We start from the raw sequence: 15102 nt of genomic DNA, 5'->3' as shown, positions 1-15102 counted from the left end.
GTCTGATGCACTGAATTGCTTCATGTTCAGCCATGGCCCCATGACGCCAACTCTGCTGGACGTGGCCATGATCACAGGCCTGGACATTGCATCCTCAAGCCCCTCTGCTTTTAAGTTGCCAAAGGTCCCTTTCACCCTTTCCTCTAAAACGAGTGTACAAGCCGGGGCGCCTACCTCGAGCGTTATATGAAAACCAAAGGCCCCGTGGACGGAGAAAGAGCACACGGCCTTCTTGAACTTCCGGGCTGGAGCACTTCATATTCTGTGGTCCTTCACTCGCCCCAACCAAGAATTACCTTTCCCTAGCCTATGAACTCGCCAAAGGCACTCAACTTGGCCTTGGCAAACTGTTCCTTGGAGAAGTCTATCGATCTCTTCAACTGATGTCTGTCAAGCTATTCTCCCAAAAGACAGTTAAAACAGGAGGCCCCTGGTGGTTTATTCAGTTATGGGCTCAGCTGTACTTTCAGAACCAGATCCCAAACTTCCCACCTTTGGCCACCTGCACCTTCCCAGATGCTAATGGGAAGGAGATCCGATGCACTAGCTATGGCCAAGCTCTGTATAGCCTCCCAGGCAGCAGGCTGACCCCAAAGGAAGCAGCAGAGTGGTTCAAGATTTTCTTCCAAGGCTTGGGCAACCCCCTGTTCTTCCCCTATACTGAATCGGAGAACTTTGAGAATCCAGTCTCCTTCCGGTTAGGCAGTTTTGCCGATGATGCTGACACTCGGCAGTTGTATTCCATCATGATCCGTCCCTGCTTCCTTCCAGTGGGCATGAGTACCTCAAACAGGATCATCAAACCTGGTTATGAGTCTTACCAGCCGGTCGTAGCAGCCCGGCAATTTGGTCTTGGACAGGTGTCTCCTCATTTCTTCCTCCACCACTTAACAGAGAGTAGAGCTGATCTGCCCGATGTCCTCACGAGTCAGAGGGGTTACTCATTCTTTGATGCTCTAGCCATCCCAATTCCTCACAACCTCTCTTTTACCTCATCAACGGAGGGCTTCGAGACATGGTGGACCATGTGGAAGACTCATGCCTTCAGGAGAGCTCTAGGCCCATTGCTGAAACAACTTGACGCTGAATATGACATTCCTGCAGAACAGGTACCACTACTCACATTTTGAAGTGGCTTGCAACGATTTCCTTTTAATAACATTGCTTTGCCTTCTTGCAGCAACAAGACGGTCCGGGTCCTGTAGATGATGACGGCTCCCTCTTCCAATTCCTCCCACCGGCTCCGGTGGTCCTTTTCTGCAAAAACTCACCATCCTTAAAAAAGGTCGTGATGCAGAGCCAGTCGATTTCACCAAAATCGGCTTCCAAGGGCAAAGCAACTTCTAGGCCAGCTGCCCCCCGAGCCTCAGCCAAGGCGAGAACAGCAGTGAGGAAGGTAGCTACCAGGAAGACCTTGAAGCGCCAAGCCCCAACCCCGGTCCAGGAAAATTTGCATGTAAGATGATCCATGCCTTGGTTGGTTTCATCCATTCTCCTAGGCTTCTGCAACATGTGTGTATTTCTCTCGCAGACCTCTACTGAAGAAAACTCTAGTGAGGGGACACAGTCCAGCCGAGGGGACTCGAACTCGGGAAACTCTGGGAAAACCACCACGCAGAGCCAGCCAGACTTGGCACCATCGGCTTCCAAGAAAAGGTCAACCCCTGAACCTGCTCTAATCAAAGCAGGGGAGGGCGGATTACGCACGAAGAGCCGATGCATCACGAGAGCTCGCAAGGAACCTCAAACCTCTTCATCAAACCAAGAGGTCTCGGATGTAATAACCCTCCATACCTCATATTTCACACTAAACTATTGCTGTCCTCATCTGCTAATTACTTCCTTTGCAGACCGATGACACCTCTAGTGGGGAAGTTGAGGAAGTGCTGATGCCATCCGCCACCCTGGACCTGGCAACTCCTAAAAGCATAGCCGACGAAGCTGCCACATTGGCCGAGCCTGCCGCAGAAACACAAGAGCCGATTGCCTCGTCATCGGCTGTTCCTCTGGTCTTAGGAGGGGTATGCTCCTTATCTTGGCTCCATCTTTTTCTTTTGCTGCTTACTGACATTGCTCTTATTGTCTGTCAGGGTTGCGACCTCTCAAGTTTGCTAACGTTCGACCCTGAATCCATCGAACCAGCCACTAACGCAGGCGAGGGACCAGGCCCCAGTGCTACACATAGTCAACTCCAGCAACTCAGAGCCTTACTCTCCTCCTCAATCGAGACATTGGTTGAGAAACCCGAGGAAGTGAAGAGCCTTCTTGAAGAAATCCAACCTCATCTCCCGTGACGTTGCGTGTGAAGCTCGGCTCGGTTGTGACTCGTATGCTTATAAGTCAAGGGTGGAGTTGGCTCGTCGGAGAATCAGCCTACGCCACGCCCAGACTTTCCAATGAAAGCCGATATTGCAAACAAATGTCGGCGGCTTAATGAGAAAAAGGCAGCTTTGGACACCAAAACTGACACCTCTGCTAGCACTGCTGAACTTGAGGCCTTGCGAAAAGAGTTGAAGTTCCTTGAAGAGAGGGTCCGAGTTACCAAACAGCTCATTCAAGATAAGGAAGCTCTCATTGCTCACTCCCGCGAAGAAGCAGAAGGCCTCCAAGCTGAACTGAAAACTGAACTGGCCAGAATTCGCGCCCTGAACAAGCAAGCTGGTGACAGGTCAAGACGAGGATGATGAGGCCGAAATCGCCGAGGTGGATCGTGTCCGTGTTACCGCTCTCCATGCTCTTGATGCATTCCTTCGGCAGAGCTTTTCCATGCGACTTGATAACTCGCTCATTCGAGCTTGTACCTCTCGCTTGTAACAGCTTGTACCTCTTGAGTCGATGGCCGCGCATCGGCTTTTTATTCTAGAGTCGATGGTCGTAAATCGGTTGTGCTTAAAAAATTATATTTTTTCCGGCCGATCTACTTATGCATCGGCCCCGGTATTCCAATGTCCATCGTCTTTGAGGAATATATCTTGAGCTGCTGGCCATTGACAGCCACTTCATTCTTCGTAACCTCGTATCTTATCCGTTTAAGTGCCCCCCGAGCCGATTTTTCAAAGCGATTGAAGATATCGGCTCTTCAGGCATCCTTTCTTAGATCAATGTTGTACACAGGCAAAATGCATGTCGAGGATAATTTTGGCCGATTGCTAGAATCGGCCTCCTTTTTCATCGCAATGCTCAATGAGGGTCTACAACCTCTTGGTTTCCTACTATGGCTACGTGACATGCTCGAGATGAGATTCGTGCTTTTTATTTTTTTTGGGGCCGATCGCAGGGACCGGCCTTGCCACGTACACCTACTGATTTAGATCTTGCTACTCTGTCAGGCCGGTGGATAAGACCAGCCTCACCCCGTTTTTTGAAGCTTCGAATGCGTTCACAGCCGTCCAAACTGATTCCAGAGAGCGGCTCTTGGTCGTTTGCATCCCAAATATTCATGGCCGCTAGTGAGATCTCGATTGAGTCATCTGCCTGAACAACCTCCACTTCATCTCCATCCCACTGTATGATGCATTGGTGCATTGTGGATGGGATGCAACAGATTAGCGTGAATCCAATCCCTTCCTAACAGGACGGTGTAATTGCTTTTGTCGTCGACGATGAAGAACGAGGTAGGTATGGTTTTTCGGCCTACGGTCAGATCTACATTCAGAACACCTTTTGCTTCTGATGCTTGGCCGTTGAAATCGCTTAACGTGACGTTGGTCTTGATAAGATTGTCATTAGAGTGTCCCAAACGTCGTAGCATGGAATACGACATTATGTTGACTGCCGCCCCCGTGTCAACCAACATCTTGCTGACAGGCTGCCCATCGATATAACCTTTTAGGTATAGAGCTTTCAAATGCCTGTAGCTCCTCTCTCATGGCTTCTCAAAGATCACTGGCCGTGGACCGTAGTCGAATTGAGCCACCGATACTTCCTCGTCCTTTGGAGCACAAAATTCCGACGGGAGTATAAACACCATGTTTGTATCAGCCGATGCCTCTGCATCGGATTTTGTCCGTTTAGGGCGCCACACTTTCTTTGGCGGGCGCATCTCTCGTCTCCGGCGTTTGCTGAATTTTCACGGCCGGATCGGGCCGTGCCTTCCTCAACGTGTACAGGTACCGTGCTTCGGCTTCCTCCGGGTTTCGTAGCCGCCGCACCCTACGCTTCGCGAATGGCCGAGTCCATCGGGGCACCACCTTGGCCGGTGGTACCTATCATCTTCTTCATCCGACTCCTCGAAGTCTTCATCTTGAGACGACTCGGCTCGTTTGTCCTGAGGTGGGAGAGGCCCGAGACGCTTGAACACTGAAACTTCATTTGTTCCCTTCCTCTGCGGTCTACATTCTGGGCAGTTCTCGATTGTAGGCAATCGGCTCATTCCTGAGTCCCAGCAGTGTTTAAAGAAAGGACAATTCCAATGCCTATCCATGTCTTCTTGCTCTCTTGACTTCCCTCTAGCGTGACGCTCGTACCCTTCATCTTCTCTATCATATCGACGATACCTCCTGTCATCTGCATCAGACCGACGATATCTTTCGTCATCCACGTCGTAGCGCCGACGTCGGTCATACTGCTGCTCATATTTGTTAAGGAGATGCGCGGAGAGTGGTCGTTGATACCGCACGCTTCTCACTTCTTCTTCCGTCGAGTACCGTCTGTTATCATGTTGGGGCCGGTCGCGTGGATCGGCCTCCTCTTTCTCCTTGCCACGGGAGTGACTGCTTTCTGCTTTATCTTTGCCATGGTGGGTCCCAAGCCCTGCCATGTTGACACCAAAAGAGAAACCTGGCTCCCATCTTAGGGAGTGACTGAGATCCACCATGTTGACGCCAGGAAACGGATGTGTGTCTACTTTCATGGCAAATTGTCCGAAGATTAATCGGCCTGACTCTATCGCCATTTGAATCTGTGCGCGCAACACTTTGCAGTCGTTGGTGGCGTGGGTGAACGTGTGATGCCATTTGCTGTATGGCCTACCGTTCATCTCTTGTGACGTAGGAATTTTGTGGCCTTCGGGTAACTTCAGCTGTTTCTCCTTCAGCAGCAAATCAAAAATCTGCTCGCTTTGCTTAAATCAAAGTCAAACCCTTTTGGAGGCCCTGGTTGTTTCACCCATTTGCAGGACACGGGAACTGCCGTCCGAGTCCATTCAGCCACGGCGACTTCCTGATCTTCCGCAAGGTCTTCTCCTCCGCGTCGACCAGGCCTATCGTGCGCTTGAACTTGTCTTGGTACAATTCTGGGTGGCGCTGTTCATACGAAGTTAGTCTCTGGACCATGTGCGCCAAAGAATTGTACTCCACTTGGAACGTCAGATCCTTGAGTGGCGCTGCGAGGCATGCCACGGCCAGCTCGACTGCTTCTTTCTCAGATAAATGAACCGAATAACATCAGTTCTTGACAGTTCTGAAACGTTGAATGTATTCAGACACCGTCTCTCCTCGCCTTTGCCGAACCTGTGTCAGATCGGCAATGCCAGCTTCGGTAGCTTCCGAATGATATTGTATGTGAAACAGTTCTTCCAGCTGCTTCCATGTCCGAACTGAATCTGGGGGTAACGAGGTGTACCACCCAAAGGCTGGACCAGTGAGAGATTGGGCAAAGAACCTCACACGTAGCGGTTCCGATGTCGAAACCATGCCCAGCTGTGCCAAGTATCGGCTCACGTGCTCGATGGAGCTAGACCCTTCTGATCCACTGAATTTTGTGAAGTCAGGGAGCCGATACTGAGGTGGCAGCGGGATCAGGTCATACTCATTGGGATACGGCTTGGAATAGCCAATTGTTTTCTTCTTCGGCAGGATACCGAACTGGTCTCTCAAGATTGCGCTGATCTGATCCACAGTAGGAGCTGTAGGGGTTGAGGTGTCTGTACTCGTTGTAGTGGCATATTTAGTTAGCCACGCCTGTTTCTCAGCATCCGCTCCGGAACTCCCCGCTGCTCCAGAGAATCCCTCCCCGCCGTAACAATCGCTCCCGCTCCGGCAATTCCTCCCGCCGAAGTTTGGATCGCGTGCGTCCAGTTGTTGCAGTCCGGCACGTATGTGCACACGTATCCATGTGGGATCTCCTTGGGCGGCTCATACAAGAATTGGTAGTCGCCAGGATCACCTCCAACCTTGTAGACCACATATGCCGGTGAACCTTGTTGCTGTGGAGCTGCCATCGCGAATGGCGGTGGTGGCTCGGTGTGCAATGGTATCTCTCCCCGGTGAGTCCCTAAAGCAGGTCCCGACGGAGAGTACCGATGTTTCATGATTTCTTGCACCACAAGAAGCGCAACTCGCTCAAGCGTATTCACCGGGCTCTCGAATGCCGATGTAGAGAATGAGCCACGAGCATAGTTAATTTCTTGGTGCAGGGCTCGCGTACGTTCCTCCGAAGGGAGAGACGGATCTAATCCCTCGAACGCGCCTTCGGGTGTGAATCCTTTGAACTCGATGCCGTGCGAACGGGTCTTCTCAAAAGAGCCGATGAGATCGGCTTCAAAGATGGCCTTCGACTCATCGTATTTCTTCTTATGCTCGCGAGTAGATCCTCGTACTTGATCGGTTCGTCCGACATCTTGGCTGCCGATGTTGACGTGGTTGTTGCGTGAAAGTGTCCCACCGGCGTGCCGGAATGTGTTGCCTCGCCAAAACCCACCGGCGAGTAGTGGTTAAGCAACACGAAGAGCCGGGAGACTCCCAAGACCGCTAAGTGGGCCCCGGTGCCTCGCGTCGTCCCGCAAAGTCCCGACACACGTCCCGGCGGTTGCAAGGGCGTGCCACCCGACCTATACCTGATCAGGAATGTGTTGGATTGCTTCAACTAGTCTCCTGCATGGTAGACACGTAAACATTAAATACGAGCCCGATCGGCTCTCAGGTTGCCCTGTGGATCGGCTCAAGGAGCCGATCGCCCCATGGTTCACTTTGGATTTACGATGACATGGGGATCCTGCTTGATCAAAAGAAAGCTAAACCAATCTACAACAGTTTAGGGTTTTCACCGCATAATCGGAACATCATACGCGTAGTTGGGCCTAGCAGATACGAAAGATGATGGAAACTATTCCTAAAAGAGGCCTAAAAACCAACGTTAAGTCAATTCCCGGAACATCCCTTATAGGAACGGTGAAACAACACCTCACGCACTACCGGATCGTCCAACCCCAGCATAAGGCCTAATCATGCAGATATTAAACTAATCCTTGGAACAAGGAGCAACTATAATGTGACGCCCCGGAACCGGTACCCTGAGGATTCCAGCGATCCCGCCGAAATCCGCACGGTATCGATTCTGAGACGCCCTCCGACACGACGTGCGCGACGAATCACACACGTGATGCCAGAGGAATTAACACGAGCGGTAACATTACAACAGGATTACAATAGAGCCCACAAGAAACATATATTACAACAACGACTCCAACGAGTCAAGATACAAATACACAATACAAAGATCCGAATCATACAGAAGATCAAATACGTCCGAGTACGGACAAGATACAAATTGGACTAAGAGTCCTGAAGATAACCAGTGGCGTCCATAACCCCGCCTGGGCCAAGCCGGAAGGGTAACCTTGCTAACGTCGTCATCTCGTACCTGTCAAAGTCGGGCCATCGGTTGCCGACAAAAGGGGAGGAGACAAAAAGAAAAGAAGGCGAGGGTAAGTACCATTGGCACGTACTTGCGAGACAAGACCAGCCTATGCTCGCCGGTGGGCGGTATAAACTTCACCCGGCTATATGTGGAGTTTAGCGGCAGCAAAGCTACTATCCAATAGAGACACGCTACAACATCCGTCTACTCGCAGAAGATAAGAGAGCGCACAAGGTAACAGATAAATACTACACAAACATAACCCGACCAAATACACATATCCCCTTCAACAATTGCGAAGAGGCAATGTAAAAGGCACTCAACGGTGGACAAGTTTTATTAGGTATCGGTTGTAGTAATACTATATTACTAATCAAGTTATTATCAGATTATTAACAACAAATATAAGGTGTAAGTTGTTCTATGATCAAGCCATACAATTCCAAGTCGTCCATAACCGCGGACACGGCTTATCGATAAGATGTACACCCTGCAGGGGTTGCCCAAATGTAACCATACGCATGCTCGAACCCACTTACTACAGGTGGAGTCTCACAACAAGACCGTTCCCAATGCAAGAGAAAGTTTAATGGGAGCCACCCAACTAAGCTACCCGTGACGAAGTTCGGCCGTACTCCGATACGGACCCAGAGGTTTGCGACAACGGCTATGCTAAGTGTGAACAACCTCGCTTTCGCTAATCGTTCCGCGTTATGAGTACAATACGTAAATAAACACCCGAAGGCAACAAGAAGTAAATCGTGCATCGTGCATATGAGCAAATAAAACCAAGGTTGTGGCTCCCAATAAACAGACTCAAGGAAAGGTAGTGGGTGATGGGGGTCCCACTCCCCCACGTACGGGTAGAGCGCTCAATCTCGGAACGTATAACAAGAACTCGGGTCCTAGGGGACATTAGCAAGTCAAAGTTCCGATGCTTTCGCAAAGGGGCTCACGGATGCCTCTCGCTTACAATTTTAGTTGTTAACAATTAAGTAAAGCATGTGTATCTCCAACAACTGATATAGCATGTGAAAACCTCCCAACAAGATATCCCGAACATTTCGAGATATCAACAAAACCCTAAACTCGCCTACGACTCGCAAAGCTGGCAAACAACAAACAATAGGTAGGGCGAGGAGGTGTATCTCGGACATATAGGTAACAGGTGGATAGGACACGTGACACAACAGAATCGCACATAAGGATAGCAATAGATCAAAAGAGCATGTAAAAGTAAAATAGGTGAAGGGGTGGGCTCGCTCGTGGAAAGCTACGAGAAGAACTTGTCGTATCTCACAACACCACTTCGTGATCCTATCCGAGAAGAAGCAAATGCTGGAACACACAACGTATACAAGTCTTACTACTACGGATAAAGAAGATCCAGCATGATCAAGATGATATGCATGACATTGCATGTATGATGCGATGCACTTAACCATATTAATCGGAGTCGGAACCCCGGACAAACAAATTATGTTAGAGTTGCATTTGCTACTGTCAAAATTAAGTGTTGATTAGCATGGCATATCATGGCAGGGGTGCGCTACTTCAAAGTTAAACGGGGCGGGGAAACCTTAGGTGGATATCCGAAATACTCCGCATATATGTGGGGTGAAATGGACGACTATCAACGCGCGACATGATGCGAGATTCAAACAGATGAATGGATGGCATATTCATGTTCCTTATGTTTTTCTGAGCAACTTTCATATAGAACACATTTTATTTCGAGTTATATTTTGGAAGATATGAATTTTACAAGATTTAAACATTTTCCGAAAAACAAAGAAGAGAGGGAAGGTCGAGGGCGAACCGGGCCGGACTCGCTTGATTCGGGCCGAAACCCGGCATGCCGTCGGCGACGAAGGCATGCTATTGCGCGCGGGCGACGGATGCATCGGGAGAGGATCCGGGCCGAGGCCCATTGGCAGATCCGGATCCGATTCAAGGAATCGAAAAACAAAAATAAGGCTTGAATGGCCGGAGTGGGGATTTGAACCCCGGATCCGATGGGTAAGCAAGCACGGTGGTTACCACCGGACCGTTGGTCCGATCGTGTCAAGGAAAGGGCCCGTCTCGACTTGAACCACGGGAGGCGGAGCTCGGAACAGGAAGCCATGGCGGAACTCACAGAACGAACATCGATCTGCTGATTCCGGGCGAACCAAGAAGGGCGAGATAGCGTCGGGGGTGCGGCTCGACATGGGGAAGGTGATGGAGGCGGTGCGGAGTCCAGAGGAGCACCGGAGAGCCGCCGCCGTCGAGCTCCTCGCGTCGGTATGGTGATGGTCAACGACGACGAGTAAAATAGAGCAAGAACGGGACGGTTAAGAGGCTCATGAGACGCAGAACTTTACCAGGAGGATGGCGGTGTGGTCAAGGTCACCGGAGGATGGCCGGAGTGGCCGGAATTGATGATTTTTCTCGCCGGAGTTGGAGAAGAATCGGCGAACTAGCGCTCGATTGGAAGCTTCCCGCAGCGATTCCTCGGACCTTGATGTAGAGGAAGACGAGGCGCATCTTTCGGTGCCCTCAGAACGACGGGGGATGCAGTGGAGCGGCGGCGCCATGGAGAGGAGGTGGATGTACTCGTGGGACTTTTCCCCTTCGTTTTGTTCACGGAGATAGGATTAAGATGGGAAGAAGAGGAGGAAGATGGCGGCACAGGGAAGGAGGAAGAGGAGCGTCTAGGGTTTCGGTGGCGTGAGAGGGATTAAAAGGCGAAGGGAAAAGCGTGGGTGCGGTGGTGGTTGAGAGGGGAGGACCACGGGAGGAGGTGGGGTGGAGCTTGCTCTCTCACGTCTCTCGCGTGAGAAGAGAGGAAGACGACAAGGTGCGAAGGGGTACGGGCCATGAGGGGGAAAAGAAAAGACTTGGGCCAAAGGAAGAGAGAGGGGTTGGGCCACCGGATTGGAATCACAAATGGGCCAGAGAGAGAGGCTAGGCTGGATAGAAAGAAAAGGAGAGAGCCCAGGTTGGGGTTTTGTTAAGAGAAAAGGAAAGAGGTTTTATTAAACCATATGAGATGAAAAAGAAAATAGTTTAGGGTTTATAAAATAATTTTTATTTGCTAAATAAAATATGGATGTGATGATGCATGATGCATGATGATGCACAAAAGAAAAAGCACAAGCAATCTAATAGGGGGTTCTATCCGGGGCCGTTACAATCGACACCACTAACAAGGAACCTCGCCCCGAGGTTCCACGCCATGGTACGGGGGAGAGAGGTGAACTATCGGGTCTTCAGGCAACGTGTCGATCTCCTCGACACCACTAACAAGAGTTCTTCTTCCACGTAGATCGGCGACACCACTAACAAGAAGTCATTCCGTCGATGATGATGCGTTGCCGTCGGGACTTCCAAAGATCGGACCTAATAGGATAAGGGCAAAGATCGTCCAACCCGCGTCAAAACCTAAGACTCAGAGAAGCAGATAAGAGAAGAATCAAAACTCGCATAGATAAGAAGAGAAAGAATAGGGGTAAGGAGAAAAATCAGAGCTAATCAGATCTATCCAATGATTTGAGAAAAATAGGTTTTGACACTAGACACAACAACGTCCGTTGGTAAGGTTAACCTACAGGCTGGACTAGTGGGGTACCGTCAACCTGAGGCTCTGATACCAACTTGTGACGCCCCGGAACCGGTACCCTGAGGATTCCAGCGATCCCGCCGAAATCCGCACGGTATCGATTCTGAGACGCCCTCCGACACGACGTGCGCGACGAATCACACACGTGATGCCGTAGGAATTAACACGAGCGGTAACATTACAACAGGATTACAATAGAGCCCACAAGAAACATATATTACAACAACGACTCCAACGAGTCAAGATACAAATACACAATACAAAGATCCGAATCATACAGAAGATCAAATACGTCCGAGTACGGACAAGATACAAATTGGACTAAGAGTCCTGAAGATAACCAAGGCGTCCATAACCCCGCCTGTGCCAAGCCGAAGGGTAACCTTGCTAACGTCGTCATCTCGTACTGTCAAAGTCGGGCCATCGGTTGCCGACAAAAGGGAGGAGACAAAAAAAAAGAAGGCGAGGGTAAGTACCATTGGCACGTACTTGCGAGACAAGACCAGCCTATGCTCGCCGCGGGCGGTATAAACTTCACCCGGCTATATGTGGAGTTTAGCGGCAAGAAAGCTACTATCCAATAGAGACACGCTACAACATCCGTCTACTCGTAGAAGATAAGAGAGCGCACAAGGTAACGTATAAATACTACACAAACATAACCTGACCAAATACACATATCCCCTTCAACAATTGCGAAGAGGCAATGTAAAAGGCACTCAACGGTGGACAAGTTTTATTAGGTATCGGTTGTAGTAATACTATATTACTAATCAAGTTATTATCGATTATTAACAACAAATATAAGGTGTAAGTTGTTCTATGATCAAGCCATACAATTCCAAGTCGTCCATAACCGCGGACACGGCTTATCGATAAGATGTACACCCTGCAGGGGTTGCCCAAATGTAACCATACGCATGCTCGAACCCACTTACTACAGTGGAGTCTCACAACAAGACCGTTCCCAATGCAAGAGAAAGTTTAATGGGAGCCACCCAACTAAGCTACCCGTGACGAAGTTCGGCCGTACTCCGATACGGACCCGCAGGTTTGCGACAACGGCTATGCTAAGTGTGAACAACTCCGCTTTCGCTAATCGTTCCGCGTTATGAGTACAATACGTAAATAAACACCCGAAGGCAACAAGAAGTAAATCGTGCATCGTGCATATGAGCAAATAAAACCAAGGTTGTGGCTCCCAATAAACGGACTCAAGGAAAGGTAGTGGGTGATGGGGGTCCCACTCCCCACGTACGGGTAGAGCGCTCAATCTCGGAACATATAACAAGAACTCGGGTCCTAGGGGACATTAGCAAGTCAAAGTTCCGATGCTTTCGCAAAGGGGCTCACAGATGCCTCTGCTTACAATTTTAGTTGTTAACAATAAAGTAAAGCATGTGTATCTCCAACAACTGATATAGCATGTGAAAACCTCCCAACAAGATATCCCGAACATTTCGAGATATCAACAAAACCCTAAACTCGCCTACGACTCGCAAAGCTGGCAAACAACAAACAATAGGTAGGGCGAGGAGGTGTATCTCGGACATATAGGTAACAGGTGGATAGGACACGTGACACAACAGAATCGCACATAAGGATAGCAATAGATCAAAAGAGCATGTAAAAGTAAAATAGGTGAAGGGGTGGGCTCGCCTGTGGAAAGCTGCAGAAGAACTTGTCGTATCTCACAACACCACTTCGTGATCCTATCCGAGAAGAAGCAAATGCTGGAACACACAACGTATACAAGTCTTACTACTACGGATAAAGAAGATCCAGCATGATCAAGATGATATGCATGACATTGCATGTATGATGCGATGCACTTAACCATATTAATCGGAGTCTGAACCCCGGACAAACAAATTATGTTAGAGTTGCATTTGCTACTCGTCAAAATTAAGTGTTGATTAGCATGGCATATCATGGCAGGGGTGCGCTACTTCAAAGTTAAACGGGCGGGAAACCTTAGGTGGATATCCGAAATACTCCGCATATATGTGGGGTGAAATGGACGACTATCAACGCGCGACATGATGCGAGATTCAAACAGATGAATGGATGGCATATTCATGTTCCTTATGTTTTTCTGAGCAACTTTCATATAGAACACATTTTATTTCGAGTTATATTTTGGAAGATATGAATTTTACAAGATTTAAACATTTTCTGAAAAACAAAGAAGAGAGGGAAGGCTGGGGGCGAACTGGGCCGGACCTGCTTGATTCTGGGCCGAAACCTGGCATGCTGCTGGCGACAGAAGGCATGCTATTGCGCGCGGGCGACGGATGCATCGGGAGAGGATCTGGGCCGAGGCCCATTGGCAGATCTGGATCTGATTCAAGGAATCAGAAAAACAAAAATAAGGCTTGAATGGCCGGAGTGGGGATTTGAACCCTGGATCTGATGGGTAAGCAAGCACGGTGGTTACCACTGGACTGTTGGTCTGATCGTGTCAAGGAAAGGGCCCGTCTCGACTTGAACCACGGGAGGCGGAGCTCAGAACTGGAAGCCATGGCGGAACTCACAGAACAAACACCGATCTGCTGATTCCGGGCGAACCAAGAAGGGCGAGATGGCGTCGGGGGTGCGGCTCGACGCGGGGAAGGTGATGGAGGCGGTGCGGAGTCCAGGGGATCACCGGAGAGTCGCCGGCGTCGAGCTCCTGCGTCGGTATGGTGATGGTCAACGACGACAGAGTAAAATAGAGCAAGAACGGGACGGTTAAGAGGCTCATGAGACGCAGAACTTTACCAGGAGGATGGTGGTGTGGTCAAGGTCACCGGAGGATGGCCGGAGTGGCCGGAATTGATGATTTTTCTCGCCGGAGTTGGAGAAGAATCGGCGAACTAGCGCTCGATTGGAAGCTTCCCAGAGCGATTCCTCGGACCTTGATGTAGAGGACGACGAGGCGCATCCGTCGGTGCCCTCGGAACGACGGGGGACGCAGTGGAGCGGCGGCGCCATGGCGAGGAAGCGGATGTACTGTGGGACTTTTCCCCTTCGTTTTGTTCACAGAGATAGGATTAAGATGGGAAGAAGAGGAGGAAGATGGCGGCACAGGGAAGGAGGAAGAGGAGCGTCTAGGGTTTCTGGTGGCGTGAGAGGGATTAAAAGGCGAAGGGAAAAGCGTGGGTGCGGTGGTGGTTGAGAGGGGGAGGACCACGGGAGGAGGTGGGGTGGAGCTTGCTCTCTCACGTTCTCTGCGTGAGAAGAGAGGAAGACGACAAGGTGCGAAGGGGTACGGGCCAGGAGGGGGAAAAGAAAAGACTTGGGCCAAAGGAAGAGAGAGGGGTTGGGCCACCGGATTGGAATCACAAATGGGCCAGAGAGAGAGGCTAGGCTGGATAGAAAGAAAAGGAGAGAGCCCAGGTTGGGGTTTTATTAAACCATATGAGATGAAAAAGAAAATAGTTTAGGGTTTATAAAATAATTTTTATTTGCTAAATAAAATATGGATGTGATGATGCATGATGCATGATGATGCACAAAAGAAAAAGCACAAGCAATCTAATAGGGGGTTCTATCCGGGGCCGTTACATATAACAGATCGGATCTACTAAGTAACGAACAAGCAAGGTGCTGCCCTTACACCTAGATAGGTGTAAGGGCAGCTAGAGGGACGGCATTGCTAAGCAAATATGCATAAGAAAAGCATCAATGCAAGCCCCAAAACATCTACGATAAATAGTGTTACTCGCCATCAACAACGCTTCAGCACGAGTAACACAAGGTAACGAATAACGTATATCGCCTAGATCGCAAGATGCGATCTAGGCAGCATGATGCTTACCCGGAAGAAACCCTCGAAATAAGGGGTGGCGATGCGCCTGGTTTGTGTTTTTTGTGAACGTGATTGTCCTCCTTTCTCAATAACCCTAGGTACATATTTATAGTCCAAGGGACTGTCTAATTTG

At 49.7% G+C, this 15102-nt stretch overlaps 1 long non-coding RNA gene across 1 annotated transcript; it reads right to left on the bottom strand.

Moving 5' to 3' along the window:
* Positions 1–13291: 13291 nt before the first annotated feature.
* LOC124681727 lies at positions 13292–14128 on the bottom strand. Its single transcript, XR_006996008.1, has 3 exons — positions 13940–14128; positions 13617–13850; positions 13292–13520 (listed from the first exon to the last, which is right to left on the bottom strand). It is a non-coding gene; the product is annotated as an uncharacterized LOC124681727 (long non-coding RNA).
* Between the last annotated feature and the right edge of the window lie 974 nt (positions 14129–15102).

The sequence above is a fragment of the Lolium rigidum genome, unplaced genomic scaffold (assembly GCF_022539505.1).
Source record: "Lolium rigidum isolate FL_2022 unplaced genomic scaffold, APGP_CSIRO_Lrig_0.1 contig_53586_1, whole genome shotgun sequence".
Lineage (NCBI taxonomy): Eukaryota > Viridiplantae > Streptophyta > Magnoliopsida > Poales > Poaceae > Lolium > Lolium rigidum.
Note: the sequence above shows the minus strand (reverse complement) of the source record. Positions and strands in the feature narration are given on the sequence as shown.